The sequence below is a fragment of the Mus caroli genome, chromosome 16 (genome assembly GCF_900094665.2).
Source record: "Mus caroli chromosome 16, CAROLI_EIJ_v1.1, whole genome shotgun sequence".
NCBI classification, from domain to species: domain Eukaryota; kingdom Metazoa; phylum Chordata; class Mammalia; order Rodentia; family Muridae; genus Mus; species Mus caroli.
Window position 1 is genome coordinate 66,144,716 of NC_034585.1, and position 27,706 is coordinate 66,172,421.

Genomic DNA, 27,706 nt, shown 5'->3' on the forward strand with positions numbered 1-27,706 from the left:
GAAAGCAACAGGATACTCACATACATAAAATAAAAACTTTATAAATGAAATCTGTTTTATTTTTTTTTTTTTTTTTTTTTTTTTTTTTTTTTTGAGGCAGTATTTCTTTGTGTAGCTCTGGCAATCCTGGCACTAACTCTGAATACCAGAGACTCGCATGCTCTCTGTCTCCTGACTGCTGGTGTTAAAGGTATGTGTCACCACTGCCCAGTGACATGTAAGAATCTTATAAACATATATTCAGGATGGCAGGATACTCAGTGAATAAGAGCACTTTCCACTCATGTCTGCCTATCAGAGTTCAGTCCCCAAACACACATAAAGATACAAGGAAAGACCTGATTCCTTAGATTAAATCCTGAAAGCTGTCCTTTGACCTGTCCCGGAGCTCTGTTGCATACCTATACATATGCCATATGCTTTGAATGATAAACTAAAGTTTAAAAATTAGTAAATGTAAATTTTAAAATGTATGAGCATTTTTAAATTTTTAGATATATCTTTAATTAAAAATATATTTAGATCCTTGCAGTCCCTCCCCAGTACTCTTCCTCTAACCCTTCTGGTGTCCTCCTCTCTCTCAAGATGATAGCCAATTTTCCTTATTATTGTAATATATACTATATATAAGTTATCATTACAGAGTATGCAATAACAATAATATATGCACAAATACATAAATACAATCAGCTGAGTCTTTTTTGTTGCACTTGAGTATGTAGTATCAAGGCTGACTACTTTGGAGAATTAGAAGGATCATGCGTGGTACAGGATAATTCCTTCCCCAACATATATTAATGGTCTATGGTTTTTAATTTAGTAATAGGTTCAATTAATAATTTCCCTCTCCCAGGTTATATGTACATTGATAAATGCCAGTAGTTTGATGTTGTTTATATAGCCATTTTCTAGAAAAATCTGTTTCACCATAGATATACTGGGTTTCTGGCATATACAACCTTTCTGTCCCCTTTTATGCCATGTTTCCTGAGCCAGAGATGTGGGACCTGTGGTGTAGACGTATCTCCTGGGTCTGGGCTTCCACCATCTCCTGACCTCTGCATTGTGTCTAGTTGTGGTTCTCTCTGATAGTCTTCATTCACTATGAAGAAAGTTCCTTCTTAACTGAAAAAGTTTCATACAATATTATTCTGATAACCAACAGTTTCCCCTCCCCAAATGCCTCCAGTTCTTTCCAACCTACCTACCCACCCACCCACCCAACTCCAAGCCTGCCCCTTCTTTCTTCATATCTTTAGAAAACAAGCATTCCATTCTGGTCCCTCTAATCACTCCATCTCCTATTCTACAATTTGGTGAGCCACAGGGGAAGGGGCTTGATGGAAATATCCCCACTAGGTCTGAGAGTTTCAAAACCAAGACAGTTTTCCTTTTTTTAAATGATGTACAGTAGCTACACTCATCTGTGAGGCTAAAGATAATAGTTGAAGGTAGTAAGGAATTGTGCTAATTTTGTAAAGTGGTGGTAGTAGGTTCTTTTCTAATCTCCATGACTTCAAAAACTCCAGGAAGATGAGTAAGTCTTTCAAAGCCAAGCAGGGGTTCCTTCTACTGAATGGGTCTTACGTTCAGGAGACAGTTACTGACTACTCCCCAGATGTGGATGTCATTGATTATATCTTGCCATACCAGTCATCGTTGGCTCTCATAGAATTGCAGCTGAGACTGACTGTAATTACTTCCCTCCCTTAGTAGTCTACATAGCATCTTCTGGAACCATGGAGGGAAAACCAAATGAAATAAAATAAAAAATATAAAAGAGGCATATGCCACATATTCTCCATCATCTGAAGTGCTAAGTACAAATACTCAAATGTGAGTATGCAGCATGGATTAACCACAGTAACAAGGAAAGTATAAAGGGACCACAGGTAGCAGAGGTGGGGCACGGGTTTGTCTTGAGAGGGGAATAGAATTCTGGTGATATGAAGTGGGAGATGGAGAAACAGAGACCTGGATCCAACAGTGAAAAGGGAGAAAAGTCTGTCTGGATTGGAAGGAGGGAGAAGAGGCAAATAACACAAAGGTGATTTGATAATGCTTTAAGGAGCCATATTATTTTATAATTACCTGAAATGTTATACAACATGTGTGCACACAGGTACATAAACACATACATACATACATACTAAAGGAAGTTGAGAATGCTTAAGCCACACTTAAGCCACACTGGAGTTGAGAATGCTTCCTACAAGAACTAAAGATTGATAAAATACACAGAACAGGCACAGGGAACCTCCTTTCTAATGGTTGTTCAGAATAGTCCAAGTGACGCTCAAAATGATATAGACTATGGCTGCAGTCCTTCCTTGCTTCCTGTGGTTTCAGGCATCATCCATTTTGGACACAGGACTCAGATGATTTTAGCTGGATCTGAGCTGAAGTAAAAAAGAGTTTATCTATCTGTATGTTCTTTGGCATTTTTTTTTTCACATTGGATATTGATTTGTGAAAGGCATCTATTCTGGTCACATTTGCACACATACACACATACACACCCCCTACTACTTTAAATGTCTCAAAGGATTTTGTGTGTGTGTGTGTGTGATTATCCGTGGAGATCGCTAAAATCCTTTAACAAAAGCTGGAACTAATCTTTATAATTAAAGGGAATAGCTGATTTTAAGAAGTCAGTTGAAATCACCTTTCATGTACAACTTTTCCAGGTCATCTATCACCCCAAAGAGCCAGGGATGAAGAACACAGGAGCACCATCTTGTCACAATTAGACAAACACAAAGAAAAAGATTAAATTTTAGAAAAAATTCTTTTTTTTAATGCGTTGTTCCATAAGCGCACAGATACAATTGAGTAGCTTATTAAACCGGAAATCATTTCACTAGGTGGATTACACAGCATCAGTAAGAAACTGAGAATTCAGGCCAGCTCTAAAATTTACTAAAGTTTGCCATCTAGAGGTCTAGGGGAGTATATTTTGGAAAGTATTTTCAGATTGATTTTTCTCTAAAGTACAGATTATTTTTGTTTATTAAATAAAATGGAGGCTCAGGAAAAAGGGATATTCCACTTAATACTCACTGCACACAGGGCACTTTACAATTTTGAGCATTTACTTCTATGTCCTGGCAAGGTTGCTTCGAGTTTTATGTGGACAGCCATTTTGACTGTGACATCCTCAGAGGTCTTTTAGGCAAGCTGGTTTACAAATTTCTCCACACTGTATGAGAGACAGAAAAACAATACATTAGAGACTGGTAAATGTACCATGGTGTTTTTAATGATTAACAATTTTTTGACTATCAAGACTGACAGTCAGGGTTATTTGTACTTCTGGTGAGTACTGCAGATGTTCATGTTAAACAATTGTAGGGCGATGGGAAGAAAACTATCCTGGTGAAGAAAGAAAAAGGCATCAATCTAAAATGAGTGGTGAGATCCCATTTCATAGTTTGTACAAACATGCAGGTGAACATACACACACATATAAACACACACTCACATACACGCACACACGTGTGCTTATGGTAAACACACAGACTTGTCATTTTAATCCTTTCCTAAGGAGTTGTAATATACATCGCTGCCATAGACTTGCTATAGCTGATGACACAGTACAAGTATTTATTCAGAACACAATTGTGTTTCCATGAGTGTTTCACATTTGTCTGCTCACCGATGCTAAAACAGAGGATAATGAGCTTTGAAATGTAGATTCTGGGATCACAAGAGAAGCTGCATATCAGGAAATCTTCCCAAGCAGCTGAGCTGAAGGTTATGTATCTTAAGTGCTCAGTAAGTCACTGCAAGCTGGGTGTGGCAACAAGATAGATGTAGTGTTAGACTGCTGCCATTCTGAAGGAATGTATGCCTGTGGCAGGAAAGTGTGGTGGGCATCTCAACTGACCTGGGCAAAGGTGCTTCGTGTTAACAGCAGTGGAAAATACAGAAAAGGTTTGTTGTTATTTTATTATTATTATTATTATTATTATTATTATTATCATCATTCTTACTGTAGCCCCTCCAAGCCATGGTAAAAATCAACCTTTTTTTTCCTTTAAAAGGAGCCTCATGTTTACATTGTATCTTAACATTAAAAGCAATATTTAAGGGAGGGCATCACCTTGTTAAATGGACACATTTACATACGATTTCATGTTTCAGAATTCTGATGCAAGGCAAAGAGTTTCTTAGAGATGAGAAATTGCTGTAATATAAAAATGACCCCATTGAGTAGAGATAATATGCACCTCTGTAATTAAGAGCCCCGTGATATGGTGTAATTACTTGCTGTCCTTACACTGACCTCCAAGAAAAGAGTGTCTAAACATTACACTGTAATGCTAGCATTTGTCTTTTGAAGTGTGTTCCTTCTGTGAACGGCAGTGCATCTGTGGATAATATATCCACAGCAGGTCACTGACAAATGTCGCGCCAGCTGCAGTGAAGTTTCTTCTTTTCATTCCACAGACCTCATATCTCGAAATCGACTTAAAGACAGTAATAAGGTGGTCGAAGAGATAGTTCAATCTCTGTGTTCATCAGTGCTTGGGGACTACATGAACCAAGGCTACTCGAGGCTATTTGTTCATTAAGCACCATCCACAGCACATTAACTATAGCACACATTTTATGTTTAACAGTAATCTGATCTGTGGGGACACAAAGATGGATGGAAGTGTTGCCCAGGGAGGGACACCCCACGAACCTCAAGGTACTCCTGTATGCTTAGAGCAGGAAGCTGATGACAGGGACAGTTCCTACTTACTGGAACTTGAGGAGCTTCCATGGGATCTTGGTGACAACAAAAATGACTTCTTACCACCTTGACTATGAGTGTGTAGTTACACTCATATATGCACCTGTGTGCTTCTTAAGTAGGATGGTATACTCTCTTGTCTTTGAGAATCGAATTTATATTTTAACCACCTATGGTATATGCAAGCCATTGTCATAACAAGGAAAAAGAATTCATTTTCTTTTGAGAATGGCTTACTCATACATTCCTGTGATAATGTATCTCACGTTGAGTTCCTCAAAGATTTTGTCAGCCTAACAAAGAAGTTAACAGAATGGATATAGAATTGTGCCATTTGGTTCATGTTCTGGGACACCTGGTTGCCTCAGGCTGTAACTTGGGTCATTCCTTAAAACATGTCTGTACTTCAATTATTTATGATAGAAATTAGGTTGCCACCTATACCTTTACCTTATGCTGAAGAAAGAATGGAAACTGACCTAAGAAGAAATCAGAACACCTTCACTACTTAGAATAATGTTTAATCACAATATGTAGCCTTTATAAATGCCAGCAAAGTATATTTCCCCATGTCAGTAGCATCTCCTTTACTCCTACTAACAAGAGAATCCTCTGTATAGATCAACACCTACATTTTATATGAAGCTTTTGAGGCCTTTAAGAGGTGAGCTGCATTCTGAGGTGACACCATTACACAGTAATTTTAAAAGTACATGGTTTCCTAAAGCCCCAAAGAGATTCCTTTGAATGCAGTGCACACAGTTGAAAAGCAATGACAGTCAGTGTGGCCTTCAGACTATGGGCTTCAGACTCGTGCTTCCTACCGATGGCAGGTGTGTTCCTTAGACAATTTTTTTGTTTGGTCTTTTCTCAACTGTAACTTAGGAGACCTTTATTGCTTTAATTAGAGGTGGTGTGAAGATTGTCTGGTAGTATAATTAAATCATACAGGTAAGAGGCAATAATTATAATTTTTGTTTCTTTTTCATGAGATAAAAGACAGCAGGCAGAAAATGGCTAGGTGTGGTAATGGTAACTCCCATACTTCCATATAGTGTCTGATTTGAAGTTCCTCTACCTATTTCTATTAAAAATGATCTCTCACTGCCCCTATCATATCCTTTTCTGCTAAATCCTCTTTTGTTCCTGAGTTATACATCCTCATTTCATCTCTTCATATCTCCTTACTGTTTCCCACTAAATTCAAATACTGTTTTTTAAAATATTTTTTCTAAGTTTAATAAAATCACATTTATTCTTAATAATTAACCATAGTCAATGTGACTAATATCTATTATTCTGAATAACTAGAAGAAAACTATCTATCTATCCATCTATCATCTATGAACCACCTATCTACCTATTCATATATATATCCATATATGTATATATCATCTACCAATTTATATAAATGTTCACCATTAATTGCTTTAATATATTAAAGGCAGAAACAGTCAAAATTTCAGTAAAAGGCTAGATATTGATGCCCTAATACTGTAGGCTTTGTTATTTTTTTCTGAGGATATTTGAGAAATAATTTTTTGCTTATAGATGGGACACTAAGCGACAGATGAAAGGTTTCTGCTCAACAACTATGTTAACATTACTCACAGGGACAGGCATGGGTAACTCAAAGGCAGCTTTACCACCAACGAGTCCCTGAGACAAGTTACCATCATTGAAGTGTTCCACCCACAGCATGGACAACTCCCAAAAAGCTGAACCACTGAAGAAATTTAAAACCTCCAGTTATTCAGAAGCAAACTAGAAGGGATGATACTATCAGGATATATTATGGAATACTCAGGCTAAGAGGCATTTTAATAAATGATGTTATCAGTTTTGGAGGCTATATCAAGAAAGGTCTAACACACTAAGTTAACTTTTCTATAATTTCAAGAAGGGGATGGACTGGTAAGCCATAGCCTGTTCTTCCCAAGAGAATTCTAACAGACACTTTCTGGTACAGTATCCTATGGATTATCATAGCTGCTTTGATAAAAGATGAGGAAAGATGGCAGAGCTCATGATCAAACTCAGAGAGGAGAAACATAACAATAGACTGCTTGGTTTTGGTTATCACTGTGGTATGGAATCAGCCATAAACAGTCAATAATCAAGCAAGCCTGGCTACAGTCAAATAAATCTTATTTATGGGTGTGTAAAATTGAATTTTATATAACTTTGAATATTAAACATATTGTTATACTTTTTACCTTATCTTCAGCTCATAGTATGTACTAAATTAGGTATTGGTACAGATTTGGTTCACAGGCCAGAATTTATAAGAATCTGGTTAGCCTCTGTGATTTATGCTGAAGTTGCAGATGCAAGCATTAAAACCTCCGGTTACTTCGAAGCAAATTAGAATGGATGACACTATCAGGTTAGGTGTGGACACATTATGGAAGACTCAAGATAATAGGAGAAGGCATTTTAATAAATGATGTTATCAACAGACTGATTTGTTTCCTTTTAAGAGGAGAATTGAGTGATAGGAAAGAATTAGGCAGATTCATGTAAGGCGCTGTGGAGTGAGAACTTAAAAGGAAACAAATCCTGAACGCTCCACATGCTCCTTTCCCTATCAAGTATCAGATAAGGAGGGCTCTGATTAGGTAACTGCTTTATATAAAACCACAGAGAAGATAGAAAGAAGCACCAAGGAAATGTGGTAGATAATGAAATCTAAGAACGAAAGTGGAAGACATAGTTAACTTAGTGATCTACTTAACCCAAATTTGAGATATGAGATGGAGAAAACTAGAAACAGGAGTCAAGATTTGAATCCTGTATCTTTCAAGGATGAATAGATGGGTAGACTGGATCCTCTAGAACTTGCAAAAAGATTCACAGGAGAAACATCTTCTATGGGTTTTGAGCCGTTGGTGCAGTGTTGCTACTTTTTAGTCAAGGAATCCAGTGGAATAATGGGGTACAGGAAGCATGTAAGGATGAAGCTAAACTGGGACCATTATAAGACTTTCACGGAAATGAGGGAAATAAGGATAGGTTATCAGAACTTCACAGGCGACTAAGGCCTGATAATTTAATAAGCCATAGAATATATGTATATTTTCTTGGTCATATTGGTATACAATGAGATAAAAATGGCTTAGTACAGATCTCAGCTTCTGGACATTTTTACATCAGAAAATTCAAGGATGTTTTCTGTAAGTAAGATAATTTACTAGTACTCTAGGTTACCAAGAGCTTAATAACTCAGTGTTTTCTACAGAAAACTCAAATTTATAACTATCATATCAGTCCCTTCTGGGGCCATGGTACTCCACTCAGGCTCTTCTTTGTTGAGTTTTTATCCATCAATTAGGAGAAGCGTTATGCCTCTAGCTAGCAGGCAGTACTGTAAGTACCTCAGGACTATGAAGTTATGACCTCTTTTTTTTTCCCCTGTCTCTCAGTAAAAGCTGTTCTTTTAAAGAAAGTATTCCCTTAAGCAAAGGTTGAGTTTAAATAACCCATTTGTTGTTTGCCCAGAGGTTGGGAGGTATTATATAGTGTGTTAAATGTATGAGTTTTCATACCATAGTTGATTTATGAATCTATGTGAAGGAGTTTGGATCCTTGTGGATTCTTTTCTGTAATGTGAATAATCACGTCTTCCCAGTGCATTTCTTTAAACCAAGAAGCAAAAACAGTGTTGTCTGTTCAAAGTAACAGAATGATAGCCATCTATACCACTTGGTATGCAAAACCTTTAGGTCCTATCCATGCATCCCTGAAATCAGCCTGTGACCTGCATAACAATAGGTTTTGCAACTTTACTAGTGGGATAGCTAGGAAAGTAGTTAATATAAAACATTGGCTACAGTTAAAACTCATTTAAAGAAGTGGCTGACATGTATACTTTAATGACTTTCTATTAAAGTAAAATGTGTAACTGTGAGTTGTTCAACTTTTTTGTTTGAGATGGAAAGTCAGGATTCTTCTGAAAAATGAATGTGAGATGCACAAATACACACACACACACACACACTATATATATAATGTGTGTGTGGGGACAGGCATATTCACATATAACAGGTGTTTTTTAATTTGGTAAAACTCATAAGCTGTGTTGATATGGTATCCACATTGATTTTTAATATCACCCTGTTAATTTTCTTTGATAAAGTTGGGAATATCTTGAGAATGCTCAGGTTTCCCTGCCATCAAGGAATGTATCTGACTTACTGGGTATGACTAGTATCTAAATTGCTAACAGAGAAGGATCAGTAACTTGTTTTCTTGAGAGGCAAATGTAATAGATAGTTGAGTGAATCACTACACCAAATGAAAAAGAAGAAGACACTGATGACTTCAGATTACTAACTTAATTCTACCATGAAATATATTCACCTTTTTGTTACTAAGAGATTTTTTTCCGGTTATTATATAACAACACATAGGCACAGTCCCTCATCCCTACACCTTTATTCTCTTTATTCTCAATTGCTAAGCTCTCCTTTAATTTGGAATTTCTCTTCATCCTCAAAAGTAGGAATCTAAACACTGATCACATGTTTACTACAAACTGTTATCTCTATTTTTCACTTAAAAAGATGAACTTAGTTTTTGCTTTTTGTGGGTGAGATTTTTTTTGTCTGCATTTGTGTAAGCGATCCATGTTTACCTTGTGTCCAAAGAGGCCAGAAGAGGACATCAGACCACTGAATTAGAGTTACTGACAGTATTATCTGTCATGTGGATTCTGGCAACTTGTGTCTTCTGAAAGAGAAACAAGAATTCTTGAATCATCTCCATAGTTTTAATGTTTTCATGCTTTACTTCTGCCTGCTGCAAATACCCACAAATTCCAAAACAAAAATATTTAGCTACCTATAAGCCAATTACCTATGTTAGTAAAGATCTATTACATTTCAGTTACGTGAATTTTTCTTCCCAGATATAGACCTCTGCTGTCACAATGGATTTTGGGCTTTTTAAGCCTATATCAAAAATGGCTTCTGGATGGTGAAGTGGCTCAAAGGTAAGGGATATGGATGCTCAAGTCTGCATACTTACCAGTAACCTGTATACATTGGTGTGCTGAAACACCATGACCCAAGGAACTCACGGAAGAGAGAGTTTATTTTGGCTTTTACTTGCCAAGGAATAAGAACCCATTTTGGCAGGAAGCTAGAACTGTCAGCTCAAGGCAGAGCAGCAGGAAAAGAGAGCTGAGAGATAACACACCAATGAGAAGAGCAAAGCAGAGACACCAAACTGGAAGTGTCAAAACCTGTCCCTAGTAATGTATTTTCCCAGCAAGTTCAAAACCCAAAACTTCCCCCAAACAGCACTGCAGCTGGGAACAAAACGACCAAATGTCTGAATTTAACTGAAACACTTCACATCACCACACCATGAAAAAGTGGAAAGAGGGAAGTCACTTCGTAAGATTGTACTCTGGTTTCCACACCTGTGTTATGGCATTTCCATCACCCTCCACACATGAATTAATTCATTAATTAATTAAGTGACTTTTTTTTTTTAGTTTGTTGTAGTTGGCATAAATTTTAAACATTTTGAGACCTTAATTAGGATAAACTTTTTAAAAAATGTTATAAAGTGGTAAGGAAGACATAATATTTAATTCTTGCTTAAAATGATGCCCATACAAAAATTACAGAAGACTTAGCTGCAAATAGACAATTTTTTTTTCAGAAAGCTGCTCATCCATCACTTTGAATGGATTCTGTTGCATGATATGATGGAAGAAAAAAATACTGTTTAGTTTATCAGCTTCATTTCTTCCCTGAGACAAATTTTGATGGTATTAAGTAACCACAGAAGCTATAAATGGAAAACATGTTCCCCCAGTGTGTCATGTGGAAGGAATGAGAGGGAGAGGGACAGAGGGGGAGAGGGAAGGGAAGAGGGAAAATGGGAGAGGGAGGAAAGAGTAAGAGGGAGAGAGTGGAAGAGTGAGGGAGAGAGGAAAAGTGGGATGGAGAAGGTGAAGGGGAGGCAGGGGAGAGAGAGAGAGAACTCTGGCTCAGTAGACTCAAACATCTTTCTGACTCTGTCCCCAGCACTAGTACTGCAGGATGTTAACTCATCTGGGTTTCCCAAACTCAGGTCCACATGCATGTGGAGCAAGCATTTCATGGAGTGAGTGTACCATCTCCCATCCCTCAGTTCTCTTCCACCACTTTTCTCTCTAGCTTGCTCTTGGAATCATCTAACAATCACTTCTATTTTTTGATCTGCTTTCTACTCTCATATTTTCTTTCTTTCTCCTACACTAAGTTGTTCCTTGATTTCTCTTATTTAAAATTCATACCTGTCATGACTCAAAGTCTCTATTAAATCTCCGTTATTTTTCAGTTTTAATCTTGTATATGTAAGCACAGACCAGAACTCACTCACTTTTGATGTTGCATTGCTATTAGTACTAAATACTAAATTTATGCAGTGCATAAATTTATCCCCCAAATTTATGATGTGCATTTTTTTATGATTCTACATGTCTGTGTGATTTCACTCTGTCATTGATCTGATGTTTTAGAGATCTCCTCCATTTCTTAAATCTCCCTTACTTGCTATAGTCAAAAACAAACTACTTTAGCTACTGCTGATGCCAAGTAGTACATGCAGTTCTAGGGTGTTAATCTTGCTGAGAGTCTTTTCCCTGGTCTGAAGCAGCTCCTAACTTCTTAAGGCAGAATAAAGGACATAATAAGGACAGAAATTCAGGGGGTGGTAGCCTACAGTTTCTATTAGGCCTTAAGTAAATGGTGGAATTTTATAGGACAAAGCAAGAAGATATACCAGCTCTCTTATCCTTATACTCTTAACATTTATTTTTATTTATTTCTATTTGTTTTTAAGCCACACTATCCTTTGTCATCATATTGTACCTGTCAACATCCACTTGACTTTATTCATTTTATTCAATATTTGTTTTTCAAATGATTGTCAGTATATGTACTTGTTTGTGAAGGTATGTATGCATCAGTATAAGCTCTCTCATTAACTTTGTGATTACTAATTAGCATTGCATTTGCATATTGTAAGTGCTCAAGATACATCTGCTGAATCAACGAGTATGAGAACAATATGCTATTAAGGACAGCAAAAATTCAGTTTTTACATTGACTTTCTGTTTGATTGGGCCTTTCTTTCTACACACTTATGAAGCAAGGGTTGATCCTGGGCTCCTTTTTCTTCTCTTATTAATTGCTCTAATTGTTCAAATTTACAGAGTGTAATGCAATAATTTGACAGATTTATACTATGTGTAATGATCATATCAAAGTAGCAAGTCTTTTTATCTCCTTAAATTAAAACTTTCTGATTAATATACAATAATTATAGATATTAATGGGATGCATTCGACTATTTCAAGACATGCATATAGTATGGGATGATGAAATCAGCATGAGTAGTGGGTTCTTCTCTTTATTGTTACTTTTGTTTGAAGCCTTTGATTGAGTTTTCCTACTTATTCCTAAACTATGTAAAAGATTATTGTGACTAATGAGCCTCCCCACTGTTCTGTAGAACACAATTACCCATCACTTCTAGTTAACTATTTTGATTGTCAGTTAGGTAATCTCTATGTACCTTCCACTACCCCGTCCAAGTCTCTGGTTCCGTATAGGATAGGTTTTGATCACCATTTTTAAAAGAGCATGCACACTTGTGAGGGAAGATGCCGCTGCGCCATTCAGCATCCGACTTACTTCACTGCACATGATCTCTAATTCTGAAGTGAAATCTATGTAACTTGGTGCCTTGCAGCGGCAAATAAGCAGCCTCTTTACTTAGTGAGTTCCACAACAAATGTTATGGCCTGTTAGTCTACTATGCTACCAGCTATTAAGAACGTGAAGTTTATCACATATGGGCATTCAATGGTAGTGAATACCAATTATTTGTATTTTCAATTTCTCCTAATCTTTTTGTTCTCCTTTTTCCAAACTGTGACTGGTACTTCCTTCATATTTAAAACTATGGAAAAGTTTTAATTTTTACTGATTCATTCGCTGAATTATTTTGTACCTGTGGAAATAAAATATACTGACATTTAATATTTATTGAGTGCTTGCAATGTACTAGCCACTTCACATATATTGCTTCGCTTAATCTTTATAGCTACCCTATGAATTATTCATCCCATTTTATGGATAGAAACTAAGTATCAGAGTTATAAAGCAACAGCCTGAGTTTATAGTCCTAGAAAGTAGGGATATTGTATGTGACCACTTGATCTAACACGAACTTGGTTTTTATCACTATACATGCTTCCCTCAACACCTAAAGAAAAAAAATATATGTATGGTATATACACACACACACACACACACACATATATATATATATATATATATATATATATATATATATTCATACATGCCCTTTCAAAATATATAAACTTGGGCCCGAAGTGGTGGTACATATCTCCCAAAGTTGGGAGACAGAGGCAGGTAGACATCTGTGAGTTCAAGGCCATCCTGATCTCATATTCGAATTTCAGAACAGAGGGCTACATAATGAGACCCTATGTCAAAAAGAATTTTTGCAGATTTAGCATACTGAGTAATTCAAACTAATGCCACTTATGTTAGACTTAGAAAGAGCCACTAGTTTTTCTCTGCATTCTGAATGCTATATTCTTGTGGAGAGAGTTCCTTTACATAGCAAGGTTAAAGAACAAACTTTGCTGCTGGTAACTAGTAAGTTAGTTGCCTTAATTAGGGTTTTATTGTTATGAAGAGACACCATGAGCAAGACAACTTTTAGAAAGGACAGCATTTAGTTGGGACTAGCTTACAGTTTCAGAGGTTCAATTCATTGATGGGAAACATGACAGCATACAAGCAGACATGGTGCTGGAGAAGGAGCTGAGAGATTTACATCTATTGTTGTCTCTAAAGCTAGAGCCACCTGACCAAATCTGCTAAGTTCTGCTACTTTCTGGGGCGGGAACATGGTCCCCTTGTATTTTATTACATTTTCACCAAGTTTCAGTTTTCAGTGATCTCATTCACTGCCTAAGATTGGTTGTCATGGAATTTGCTCTGCAGACTAACTTTGAACTCAGAGATCTGAATGTTTATCTCTTGAGTTCTGGGATTAAAAGCTTATACCACCACACCTGGACTCAAGCTTTTCTCTACTTGGAACTTGCTGTCCCAGGCTAGCCTTGAACTCAGAGATCTGCTTGTCTCTTCTTTCTGGGATTAAAGGTACGTACCACCAATTGGAGACTGATGTTCCATGGCATTGGTAGTGTTTGTGCCTCCCTGCCTCTTATGCCCATGGCTGTTGCTATGAAGATAGATGATGCTGGACATTGACTTTGGATTTGGTTGGGGTTGAAATGTGTGCAGTGTTTATCCAACCCAAATTATCTTAATTTTCCTGTCCAAAGAGGTTACTTCAAAAGCAAAACTTTTGTTAATTAAGTACATGCTTTACTGGAAAGAACCAGAATTTGCTAAATAACTAAAGTGCCCTCAGTGTTTATGTATGTTAGAACTGCTCCAACATTTTCAAAAGGAGCTGGTGAATGCTCTGTGTGTGAAATTTATTGACAAAGAGAAGATTCTACACTGGTAGCACTATTGGTAGAAGCAGTTGCATCTTCAGCAAGCCCCAACAGAACAGCAACAGCAGAATATCAAAGCAGGAAAATGAAGAGCTGGGGACACCCCGGGGTCTTAGGACATGTATATAAAGCATTGCTATTGTATAGTACAGAGAAAAGAAGACTCTTTTGCTCCCTTTATTGTGGGAGCACTCAGAAACTTTAGTGTTATTTTTGGTCAGTAAACTTTTTGTTAATAGATTATTTTTATCAAACAGAAAAAAAAAAAAAAAGATACCACCAAACCTGGGTCTAACCTTTTCATGGCCACTATGCCTCAAGATCCTGATCAAAAGCATGTGTCTGAATCACTGGTGTGCCCTCTATTTCCTGATTGTAGTTCATTTCAGATTAAATGTCCAAATGACAACAATAACCAGGTCAAAATAAGGACTAGTATGATACAAGCATAAACAATAAGTTTAGCTGGGTGGGATTTTGCCCCTAGGTCACCATTCCCTTAATTACATTTAATATCCTTGAACACAGGATTTAGCTCCATTCCATTTCCTGGTGCCCCTTCAATACTTAAAGCATACATTTGGTATTTTTACTTTTTCAGCTTACTCCTTTTTATCAAAGCACTGGTATTCATTAGAGTTAACTTTAGTAACCTCGCAACAAAATGGACACCAGGCTGTTTTGAGATTTCCTTTGCTAATGCAATTAATCTACATTTCTTCACTTTGGCCTCAGGCAGACTCTTTGGACAAGGGCAAAAAGCAACCACCTTCTTCAATCAAAATCGCACAAATTGTCTCTAGGCCACATACTAACATTCTTTTCCTCTGAAACCTCCTGAACTCCCATAGTTTAAACCACACTTAGCACCAACGTTTTCCATAGCCTTACTCTGATTGCCCAGTAGCCCCACTTACAGCATTCCACTGCTTTCCAAAGTTCCAAAATCACCATTTCTTCAAACAACAGCATGATTACACCTATCACAATAATATTCCAGTCTGTTATACCAACTTCTATTTAGTTAGGGTTTTATTGCTATGAATAGACACCTTAACCAAGGCAACTGTTATAAAGGACAACATTTAATTGGGGCTGACTTACAGTTTCAGAGGTTCAGTCCCTTGGCAGGAAGCATGGTGACATCCATCCAAGCAGACATGGTGCTGCGAATGGAGCTGAGAGATCTACATCTTGATCTGAAGGCAGCCAAAAAGGAGATTCTTTGAGGTTCTCTTTCCACATTGGGTGGGGCTTGAGCATAGAGATGTCAAAGTCTACCCCCATGTCCTCCAACAAGGCCACACCTCCTCATTAGTGCTACTCCCTGGTCCACCACAGCACAGGATCTTAAGGAATGAACTCTGAAGTAATCCTTATCCTACCTAGCTTCTTTCTACTCTCATACCTAATGTCCCCTAGCACTTAGCAGTATCCCTCAAATTTGCTATTCTAATACAGTACCATGTTTGGGTAATTTCTTTGAGCTTCATTCTCTTATGAAGATCTCCATGCATAAGTAAATTAAGTAAACTTTTTATGTCTTTCTCTTTCAAAACAGTTCTCTTACTTAATGGTTCTCAGCTTCTATGAGGACTAGAGAAGTGAGGGGAACCTTTTCCCCTTTTGGTCGGCACGTGAGGGCAGCATGTGATGCTGTTTTTTTAGGCAAGAAGGTAATCAGTGATTTCATCAGAAAGATTCATTTTATTGATACAGAGAATATCAGAGCTGAATCATACTTTTAAATTTAGAGTATATCTTAAAATATTATAGTAGCCTGTTCTCTTAATGTTAAATCCAGGGTTTTGGATGTTGGAAATGGATTAGATGATAGATTTGTCAGGCTTCTCAATCTCTAAAAATTGTAAATCTTCACTGTCAATAAATAAAGTGACTGGACTTTGTAAAATGTATAGCAAATATATTCTAAGCCAATGCCCAAAACAACTTAGCTATTTAAGAAAAGTTGATAATCTGATGGGCTTTCTGATAATCTGATGGCATTGATTAATGTGATATTCACTCAACGGACAGGTGAAAATTTGAGAATGACTGCTATGAGTTTGTACATAAACATTCTAGAAATAAATAAGTTAAATGTTCTATGTTTATTGAATGATATTTGTACAAAAACATTCGCCATTTGCTAGAGCAGCCGTAGATGCTCAAATTGGGCAGTGTCACTCACAGAACCCCACAAGGAATGAGGCACTTCAATTTAAACTTCCATTTTTATTCTTGTTTTTGTTTTTTGAGGGCATCACATATCTATTGTGCATGAGATTTATAAGTATTTAGGAAGATAAACACTCTGCCTTTGTTTGCTACAACAGGAGAATTCATATATCATTCATGAATCTCCCTGTTTACCTGTCTGCTGCAGGGGAGGACTATAACCCTCAACAGGCTCAGTCCATTATGGATGATTGCTGCTTGGTACATCATTATGGCTGATCTCTTGTCATTGGTTTACAGATGTGACAGAAGATGCCAGTCTAAGGATAAGATTTCTGTGGCAAGGCCAAGAATCATTATATGTTATTATTCACTTGAAAGATGATGAATACTGTGTTAAGATTCAAAACAGATTCTGGAAATAATTTTCAAAGACATATACACTTAAGCATGTTCTGCATGATTTCTACTTTCAGAAATTAGATGCGTTGTCACTGTTTTATAAATAATTCTTGGTATTTTAAGAATTTTTAATGGTCAACCTTCATAGTTGTAATCAACTCTTCATCTATAAAATCAATCTAGAGAAACTGAAGCCTGAAACTCTTCTTATTAGTGAAAGTCGTTGAGAGGCCAGTTGTCCCTATTTTAAGGAGAAATGAAATTGACTACCCTTTTGTCCTTTCTCTACATGATTTGATCAAATTGGGATGAAGTACTTGCTTCAATCATTATAAGCATACCATTTATATTCTATAGGGTGTGTCACTTATGGCTAGTTGTAGGGAGTTGGAAGGACTTGTGCTCTGGAGCCTGCTGTCAGTTTTACTGTGTCCATCATATTTTCATATAGAATTATGCTGCCATTGTCAATACCATCTATTTAAATGGAACTAGCTATGGAATTAAAAATGTTCATTAAACATCCAGAGTGAGCTCATGAGACCAGAATAGAGGTTAGTCTACAGTGTGTATATATCATCTTTCTGGACATCGAAACCTACTCTTTGTACATTATAGGTGTTTTACATGGAAATACATTAAATAAACTACTATCTTTTAATTTAAAGAATAGTCATGTCATAAAGTATGTTTTCTTCCTTTGCATTTTCTAGCTATGATGTGGGACTCAAAATATTTTCCTCTTGTCCCCATAAAGGAAGCTTTTATTCACCCAGACCAGTGTATCTCTGAGTAAATAATGATTACCTTCTATGACATCTGGTCCTTTTCAAATACATTCTTTATTAAAATCCTGCTTTACACAACCCTTGAATGGCTTTGCATATGAAATACTAAAACATCATCTGTTTTAATGAAATAGTCAACCTAGCACTTGAAAAAATTATATTTATGGCCCATAGACTAGCTACCCTCCAACATGAGCTAGGTGATGCATTTCTAGGAACTTCAAATTAATCCTTTTCATTACAGGAGTAGGTACCCATGAAAATGAATAGAAATTGCTGATCTCATTAAAGGCTGAATTGAAACCAATTCTTATGGTGGCAGTAGCTACAACCTATGACAATTTTCCTAGCTGCTATACGAGTTAGGTCCTATAATTACTTAAAAAAATTTAAATAGCATAATTTTGGTTGTATTGTATTTTTAATGTGTATATTTGTGTGCGTGTTGGAGGACCGGCTATAGAGATGTATTTAAATAAGCTTGTATTTTAATTGTGTTCATTTGGCTTTTTTTTTTCACATGCATAGGGATTTATAGATGTCTTTTTACAGACATACATTCTTCCTGTAATTCTTTTTGATCCTCATTCTCATTTTGAGAGACTGATCCTCAGATTATGACTCTCGTTATAAATGCATACTATGCTAGAGGGCTATTTTTATGCTCACAGACTCAAATCATTCTGGGAGTTTAATTTCTCTTCTCTAGTTTGAAGCATATTTTTAAATTTAAAAAGATGAAGACATTTGTCCTTGCCCTGGGGCCTTGATTTAAGGTTTAGACAGAAGGTTAAATATCAAAGCTTTCATATAAACATATAAGCCAAGTGCATATATTTCTCAATAAGAGCCTGGTACCATCTGCACAGGCAGGCATCGGTTCTTCTAGCTAGATGGTTAGAGAGTCTGTTTACAGAAGAATCCACAATTTATATAGGACAAGTGCCCTTCTATCAAATAGAGGAGATGAGGCATGTTCATTTGTCATTACAAGCACACCATTTCCTTTTTGGTAAGTTAATGCCCTTCCTTAAAAGGAGATTAGTCCTGTGAAGTAAAGAAATTGGAGTTGGCAGGATGCATTCAGAAATGGATATGGATCCGAAATACTTAAAAAGCCTGTGAGTTCAGACTCATTTAGCATACCTTAAAGACATCACCAGAGGGTCCTGATATATCCACATTCACTACCAGGATTATTTCAGAGTCATGATCATGTAACTTTATATAACAGCAGTCTGCTGGCAAATATACATCAATTCTGATAAAATGTTGAGGAAACTCATTGGTTCATGTCAGAAGGAAGCAATCACTAAGACCATCAAGCATAGAAATTAATCTTTTAAGATGTTACAGGATAGGGTCATACCTTGATTTTAGTTAATATCTATCCTATACAAGAAAATTAACCTATCATTTTTTAAAAATTACCATCAAAATTAGATGCAATATGCAATTACAATTTAAATTCAGCCTCTGATTTCTTTCATAGTTGATTCTCATACTATGAACACAAAGATAATAATAAGATGGCAGGCATTTAAATAGTTATGTAGATTCTCTGTTATTTTATGTTGTGAAATCTGCAGTGCTGGTTGAAAAAAATGATTCTTGTCTTTCTGAAAGTAATTTCTAGGGCTTTGAATTTGAAGGTTAGGAGAGGGAAAACCCTGGAAAATCTCAGTGATATTGTACACTTCCACAGTAACAGTTCTATGAAACTTTCATTCCTAGGTCACAATCAGGGTATTATGAATGTGAGAATATATTTGTATTAGAATAAATTATGAAGATGTCCCACTGTCTAAGATATTATAATGCAAGTACACATATAATATTGATACCATGAATAAATATACTTTCAATTATCCTTAATGATTTTTGAAACACTATAGGGAACTGACCTCAATTTAGAATCTTCCTTAATAAAACTACAATATTAAGAAAAACAAAAACTTAAATGGAGACATACTTGCAGCAATCACACTAAAATCGGGGACAAGACAAGGATGCCCACTCTCCCCATATCTATTCAATATAGTACTCAAAGTGATACCTAGAACAATAAGACAACAAAAAGAGATCAAGGGGATACAAATTGTTAAAGAAGAAATAAAGGTATCATTATTTGCAGATGATATGATAGTATACATAAGTGACTCCAAAATTCTACCAGAGAACTTCTCCAGCTGATAAACAACTTCAGCAAAGTGGATGGATATAAAATTAACTCAAATAAACCAGTAGCCTTCTGTTATACAAACGATGAACCGGCTGAGAAAGAAATTAGGGAAACAATTCCCTTCACAATAACCACAAATAGCATAAAATATCTTGGGGTAACTCTAATCAAACAAGTGAAAGACCTGTATGATAATAACTTCAAGTCTTTCAAGAAAGAAATTGAAGATCTCAGAAAATGAAGAGATCTTCCATGCTCATAGATTGGAAGAATTAGCATAGTAAAAATGGCCATCCTACCAAAGGCAATCAATAGATTCAATGCAATCACCATCAAAACCCCAACACAATTCTTCAAAGACATGGAAAGAGCAATTCTCAAATTCATCAGGAAAGGCAAAAACCCAGAAGAGCAAAGACAATTTTTAACAGTAAAAGAACATCTGGGGGGAATCACCATCCCTGACTTCAAGCTTTATTATAGAGCAATAGTGATAAAAACTGCATGTTATTGGTACAGAGACAGACATGTTGATCAATAGAATAGAATTGAAGACCCAAAAATAAAACCACACACTGTCACTTGATTTTTTGACAAAGGTGACAAAAATATAGAATGGAAAAAAGAAAGCATCTTCAATAAATGGTGCTGGTCTAACTGGATGTCTGTATGTAGAAAAGAATGAAAATATACCCATATTTGTCACCTTGTACAAAGCTCAAGTCCAAGTGGATCAAAGACCTCAACATAAAACCAGATACACTGAATCTAGTAGAAGAGAAATTGGGAAAGAGCCTTGAGCTCTTGGGCACAGGGGGAAAATTCCTAAACAGAACTCATGCTCTAAGATCAAGAATTAATAACTGGGACATCATAAAAATGAAACGAAAGCTTCTGTAAGGCAGAGGACATAGTCAGTAAGATAAATCGGCATCCTACAGATTAGGAGAAAATGTTCACTAACCCCACATAAGATAGAGGGCTAATATCCAAAATATATAAAGAACTCAAGAAGTTAATCACCAAAAAAACCAAACAACCCAACCAAAAGATGGGGTATAGAACTAAATCAAGAATTCACAACTCAAATGGCTGAGAAACACATAAAGAAATTTTCAAAGCCTTTAGTGATCAGAGAAATGCAAATCAAAACGACCCTGAGATTCCACCTTACACCAATCAGAATGGCTAAGATCAAAACCTCAGGTGACAACACATGTTGGAGAGGATGTGGAGAAAGAGGAACACTCCTCCATTGCTGGTAGGATTGCAAAATAGTACAACCAATTTGGAGTTTCCTCAGAAAATTGGAAATAAATCTGTCTAAGAACCCAGCTATACCACTCTTAGTAATATATGCCAAAAGATGTCCTAACATGCCACAGTGGCATGTGATCCACTATGTTCATAGCAGCCTTATTTGTGATAGTTAGAAGCTGGAAACAACTTAAATATCTGACAACAGAAGAATGAATACAGATGCAGAAAATGTGCTCCATTTACATAGTGGAATACTACTCAGCTATTAAGAACAAGGGCATCCTGAGTTTTGCAGGCAAATGGATGGAACTAGAAAATATCATCCCGAGTGAGGTAACTCAGATGCAAAAGGATGTACTCACTAATAAGAAGATATTAGCCAAAAACAAAAGAACAAAAAAACATACAGAATACACAAGATACAGTTCACAGAATTCAAAAAGCTCAACAAGCTGAAATGCCCAAGTGAAGATCCCTCAGTCCCACTTAGGAAAGAGAAGAAAGCAATCATAAGTGGGGAGGGAGGGAGGGACTTGGGACGGAAAATGGATGGTGAGGGGGAACCTGATACCAGAAACCTGGGAGGTGAGAGACTCCCAGTACTCATAAGGAGAGAGGTTTGATGAAATGCTTGTCAGTAGGGAGAGGGAACTTATAGAGCCTACCTCCAGCAAGAAGACAGGACATCAAGTGAGCATAGGGTTGACATGCCACAATCACACCTCTGACCCACAGTTGTTTCTGTCTGAAAGAATTACAGGGATGGAAATAGAGAGGAGCTTGAGTAAAAGGAGGTCCAGTGACTGGCCCAAAGTGGGATCCAGGTCTCGGGAAGGTCCCAAGGCCTGACACTATTACTGAGGCTATGGACTGCTTACAAAAAGGGATCTACCTTGACTGACCTCCAAAAGACCCAACAAGCAGCTGACAGAATCAGATGCAGATATTTGCACCCAACCTATGGACAGAAGCAGTTGACCTTTGTTGTTGAATTAGGAAAGGCTGAAAGAATTTGAGGAGAAGGGTGATCCTATAGGAGGGCCAGCAGTCTTAATTAATCTGGATCCCCAAGATCTTTCAAACACTAGACTACCAAACAGACAGCATATACCAGCTGATATGAGGCCCCCAACACACATACAGTACAGGACTTCTGGGTCTATGTTCATTCCAAGATGATGTACCTAACCCTCAAGAGACTGGAGTCCCCTGGAAGTTTAGAGGTCAGATGGGGTGGTGGGTGTGGGCATCCATGTGGAGACAGGGTGTGGTGGGAAGGAGGTATGGAATGTGGAACAGTTGGAGGGAGGGAGGGGAGGTGTGGAGAATGGAATATTGGAGTGTAAAAAATGAATTACAAAGAAAATTAAATTAAAAAAAAAGAAAAACTACATATTTAAATTTTCTTTATTTGGCCTTACAGTCCTAGCTTGTTACATTAATTTGTTGTAAACTATATTTGTAAACTTCCTTTCAACAATGGTGAGTATCTTATTTTAACAACTGTTACTTCATCTCTATGGTAGTTTTAATAGAAAACACAAAGTCTAGGGAAATATATTTCTACAGATGGGAAAATCAGAAGGTAGACTAAAAATGCGTGGTGTGCTGTTAAACTTTAAAAAGAAATGAAAATGAAAACACTGTGTTCGACTAAGTTCTATCTTATCTTTAAGACAGTAGAGGTGTAGCGATGTTGTTACAGGATTCTTGTGGTCTATCTCTGTATACACTGCTCTGTTAGGTGGAAAAGGGGAGCAAGTTCAATAGTCATGTCATTTCTTGCCATAGAGTAGTTCAAAGGCCTCAAAAGCAATCTGCTTTTCATGTCCCGTCTTTCCTATTGCAGAGAAGATGGTGAATAGAATTGGGAGAATTTCAAAGATATACCACCTAATGATTTATTACTGGCAACCGAGATGATGGGAATCAATGGGCAAACAAAGTTTTGCAAACACAGTGCTTACCTCATTCGCAGAGGAACTGCGGTGGCTTTGTTCTTAAGTTACCTTTACCGTGATCTTTTAGTTTTGTCTATAACAAGTCCCTATTAGACATATCATGCAAACTTCATTCCTATGTGTGGATATGAAGGATCTTTTGCAATTCAGACTATATTATACTATGAAATTTGAAGCTGTGAAATGAATTCTTACCTCGTAGACGGTCCTGCTGGCATGGATAATAGGAGCAGTGTCTACACTGGACAGTCTTTGCTGAAAAAAAAGTTTCTGATTACATTATACTTTAGAGGACTGGTTCTAAGCCTTCATAACATGACTTGTTGATACAATTCCTCCTGTTGTTGTGATCCCCACAAAAACCATGACTAGTCACTGAAGGACATTTATAAATAAATTCTGCACTATTCTCTTTAATCTCTGCATAAAAGCCATGGTATAATGTAGGTAGTAAACCCATCCCATGTAAATAAATATAATAAAAATAATGTTTTATTTACAACAATATATACATCAATCTATAGTTGTGTACTTCCTTTATGTTAATAATTGTAACTTTATTTAAAAAATTAGCTCAGTCAATACTGACCTTGGTCACATGTAAGATGTACTATTGATCTATGAACTGTTGATCTATTTTACCAATAAAAATCACATACAAAAGTTGCTGAAATGGCTCAGCGGTAAAGACTATTTTCTGAGGACCTAGTTCATGTCCCAGGACCAACATAATGGATCTCACAACTTCATAGCGTTAGTTCCAAAAGATCTGACTCTCCTGGCTTCCTTATGCCCTAGGCAGTCACTTTGTCTACAGACATACAAGCAGGAAAAATCATCCATAAAGATAAATTAAAACACTGAAAAACTACATAACTAATAAATATCACAGCTGGCATTCAAATCACTTCCATAGGATACTAGAGTCTGTGGATATTGCCTGTATATGATAATTTTTCACTAATTTCATTTTTATGTACTGCATGGAGAATATACTGAATTTAATGTTTTCTTCTCTCAGTACTCTTCTTGAGACACATCTTGCTGGGACTCCCAGACAATAATTCTCAGTGTGCCCTTTCTCTAGCCTTCCACTTGAGCCAAGGATCCTCACTATGATATAAGTGGTACAAAAATACATTGCTTTTTCTAAGCACTTTTTTTTTTAAAGATTTATTTAGTTTACGTATATGAGTACACTATTGCTTTCTTCAGACACACCAGAAGAGGGCATCAAACCCCATTGTAAATGCTTATGAGCCACCATGTGGTTGCTGAGAATTAAACTAGGAGCTCTGGAAGAGCAGTCAGTTCTCTTAACCACTGAACCACCTCTCCAGCCCCTCTAAGCACTTTAAATAGTGGATAACAACTTACCACTTATTTATTAATTATATTGAGGCTGTTCTGATGTGGTTCAGGCTGGTGTCAAACCCTCTAGGAAGCCAACGATGACCTTGAACTTCTGATAGCTTCCTAACTTTACCTTATAGTATTGAAATTACAGTGCCATCAAGTTCAATATATTTAATGCTAATGGTCAAACCGATAATAGCATTCAATTAGCTGAGCATTATTCCCAGATCAAGAGTTCTTGATCATATACCTATACATGTACATGTACATAATTATGTGCATATATATATATATATACATGATCTGCTCAAATCATTTTAATTTTTTAAATCTTATGTTTTATTCCCAATTCTTGGCCAGAAATATGTGTTCATTAACTCACTACCGTTGATTATAATTCTCCTACAAAGATAATAGTGTAAAAAATGGGTGTCTTTATGGGCTGTGAGAGTAGAGTGAAAACAGGCAAAACTACAGTTAGATGTGTAGGTATTCTAAATACAATACAAATAACAGTAAATTCATGAAAAGATTAAATTTCAGAGTGGCTGAGAAAAATATTTTGTTTTCTTACCTTAAAAAGTTTTCTATCTTGAATCCTATAGTGTGTGTTATTATTTTAATGCAATAGCAGTGTAGCAAGAAAACCATGTAATACTATGGAAATCCCATCGAGAATGTAGAGAATTGCTTGGAGTCATGTGCAGCCAGGGTTATCCAGTGAGGAAATCATTTTGTATCAGATGCTGAGGTCCAAGCATCAAAAAATGAATATTTTCAAACATCTCATGTTAGTCAGAGAAAATGAAACAATAAAGGAGATATTTCAGTCATTGACAATGTTTGATAAAAAGGTATGTTTGTGAATGACCGATAAATCAAAGGTATTACATAAAGGTTCACACTATCTACATTCTTAGGCAGAGTAGCCAATGTCTATCTTGTAATGTGTCTTGCTTGCTAACTGAATGATTTACTATGAGGGGAAGTACAAAACGTGTTTAGTTTTACATTATTATTTATAATAAAATTTTAAGAGGACTTTAGATGTTTGAGATAGAATGATGTGATTCCTCACTAGGAGGAGGTTGAAGAGTTACTAATATTTTCAGGACACTAAATAAAAAATGTCATGGAACTGTGGGCAGAAACAAGAAAATAGAGGAAAGAGTCCTATGTTGCATATGCAGGGCAGCTACTCACATATCTTTATGGAAACAGCTCATTACGAATTGAAGAGCTTCTATGACACAAAGGCAGACAGAGCTCCATATAATGTGGAACATTCAGCTACCTTTTTCTTTCTTTCTTTTTCTTAATGTTATTTTACTCCAGTTTACCTCTTGGTGTTTTGGGTTACATAGTCCATTCTCAAGTTGTCCTTCTGTTCTCTTAATTGCTGTCATCAGAATCTCAATCTCTCTCTCTCTCTCTCTCTCTCTCTCTCTCTCTCTCTCTCTCATCCCTCTGTGTGTGTGTATTTGTGTGTGTGTATGTGCATCTTTATACAAGAAGATTTGTCTTCTCCAGATACAAATCCCAAGTGACCATCTTTTTCCTTTTTTATTCAGCTAAAGACTAAACATAGTACAGATTATCAAAGAATTTACTTAAGTTTGCATAGAGATAATGTATTATGGTTTCATTTTTGTGGCAAAACACCATGAGCAAAAGTAAACCTGAGGGAAAGGGTTTATCTGGCTTACACATCCATTCTGTCATGTATCACTGCAAGATATCAGGACAGAAACTCAAACAAGGTAGGAACCTGGAGGCCATTAAGGGGTGCTGCTCACTGTCTTGCTCACTATGTTCTGCTCAGTCTGTTTTGTAGAGCCTAGAACCACCAACCCAGGAATCGCCCATAGTGAATTGTTCCCTCCACTATTAATTATTAAAATACAGCCAAAATATAGCAAAATATAGCCAAATGTTTTGAATGTTTTGAAGACCTCTTCTCAACGGTGGTTCCCTTTCAGATAACACTAGGATGTATTAACTTTATATAAAATTGGTCAGCACAATTGACCCTTTCTCGGCTTGACACAAAAAAAACCCATATTATTGGTAAGCCATAACCTTTTCTTTCTTGTTCTTCTCCAAGATCACCTATTGATACCAACATTATATCATAAACATTCAAAAATTTTAAAGTTCTGCCACCTTTAAAATTCAAATATTTGAAAATTCAGTCTTTTAAAAATCTACATTCTGGCCGGGCAGTGGTGGCACATGCCTTTAATCCCAGTACTTGGGAGGCAGAGGCAGGCAGATTTCTGAGTTCGGGGCCAGCCTGGTCTACAAAGTGAGTTCCAGGACAGCCAGGACTATACAGAGACACCCTGTCTTGAAAAACAAAAAACAAAAAACAAACAAACAAACAAACAAAAACAAAACAAAACAAAAGATTTATTTCTTAAAATCCACATTCTTTATAATTCAGTCTCTCAGGTGTGTGCTACTATAAAATCAAAAATAAATCAAGCACTTTCTTACTTCAAGAGTAAAGCAGGGCACATTGACAATCCAAACAAAGCCAAACCATCTCCAAAAGTGTACATAACTCAGTGTCCAATTATTCGGGATCTACTCATGATCTTCTGGGGTCTTCATAACCTAGGCTTGGGTTATGTTTCTGGTTCCAGTCTCTACAGTACACACAGCTTATCTTCCAGGGTCCATCTGGTTCCATTCTACTGCTACTGCTGATCTTAGTGGTCATTCTACACTAATGGCATCTGCAAGATTGCTGTACCTTCACCAGCAGCATCTTGGAGCTCTCTTCAGTTACTCCACCCCTGCCACAAAGTGAAGAGCCCCAGCTGCTCTCAATGACTCCTTCATGCCTTCAAAATCAATACCACCTGGGTGTACCTTACAATAACAAGTTCAGCTGCCAGCTCCAGGTACAACCTTGGCTGCCTCTAGAACACAGCCTTTGTGTTCTGATATTAAGGAAACACTCCTCAGCCCCAGAAGATGTCTTTGCAATGATGCTGTCTCTAGCCTTAGCCAACCATCATCCATTTCCCGAGAAAAGCAAACGCTTTACGTTTGTATTTCTGGTCTCCTATGAGTGACAGATGGTTTTTTTTCAGCTCCCTTAACGAGTCACCACAGATTATTCACACACCTGGCCTGCTGGAGTCTTTGTTTTCCTTTGAAACTTCACAGGCCAGGCCCTCACTATGTGCGTTGCTCTCAAAATTCTCCAAGTTCCTGTAGAATAGATGATCGAGCTTTAAATACCTAATGAATTCTCTAGTCCAAAGTCACAAACTCTTT

At 36.8% G+C, this 27,706-nt stretch overlaps 1 pseudogene; it reads left to right on the forward strand.

Moving 5' to 3' along the window:
- The first annotated feature begins 13,998 nt into the window (after positions 1–13,998).
- On the forward strand, positions 13,999–14,383 carry LOC110311138 (annotated as a pseudogene).
- Positions 14,384–27,706: the final 13,323 nt, after the last annotated feature.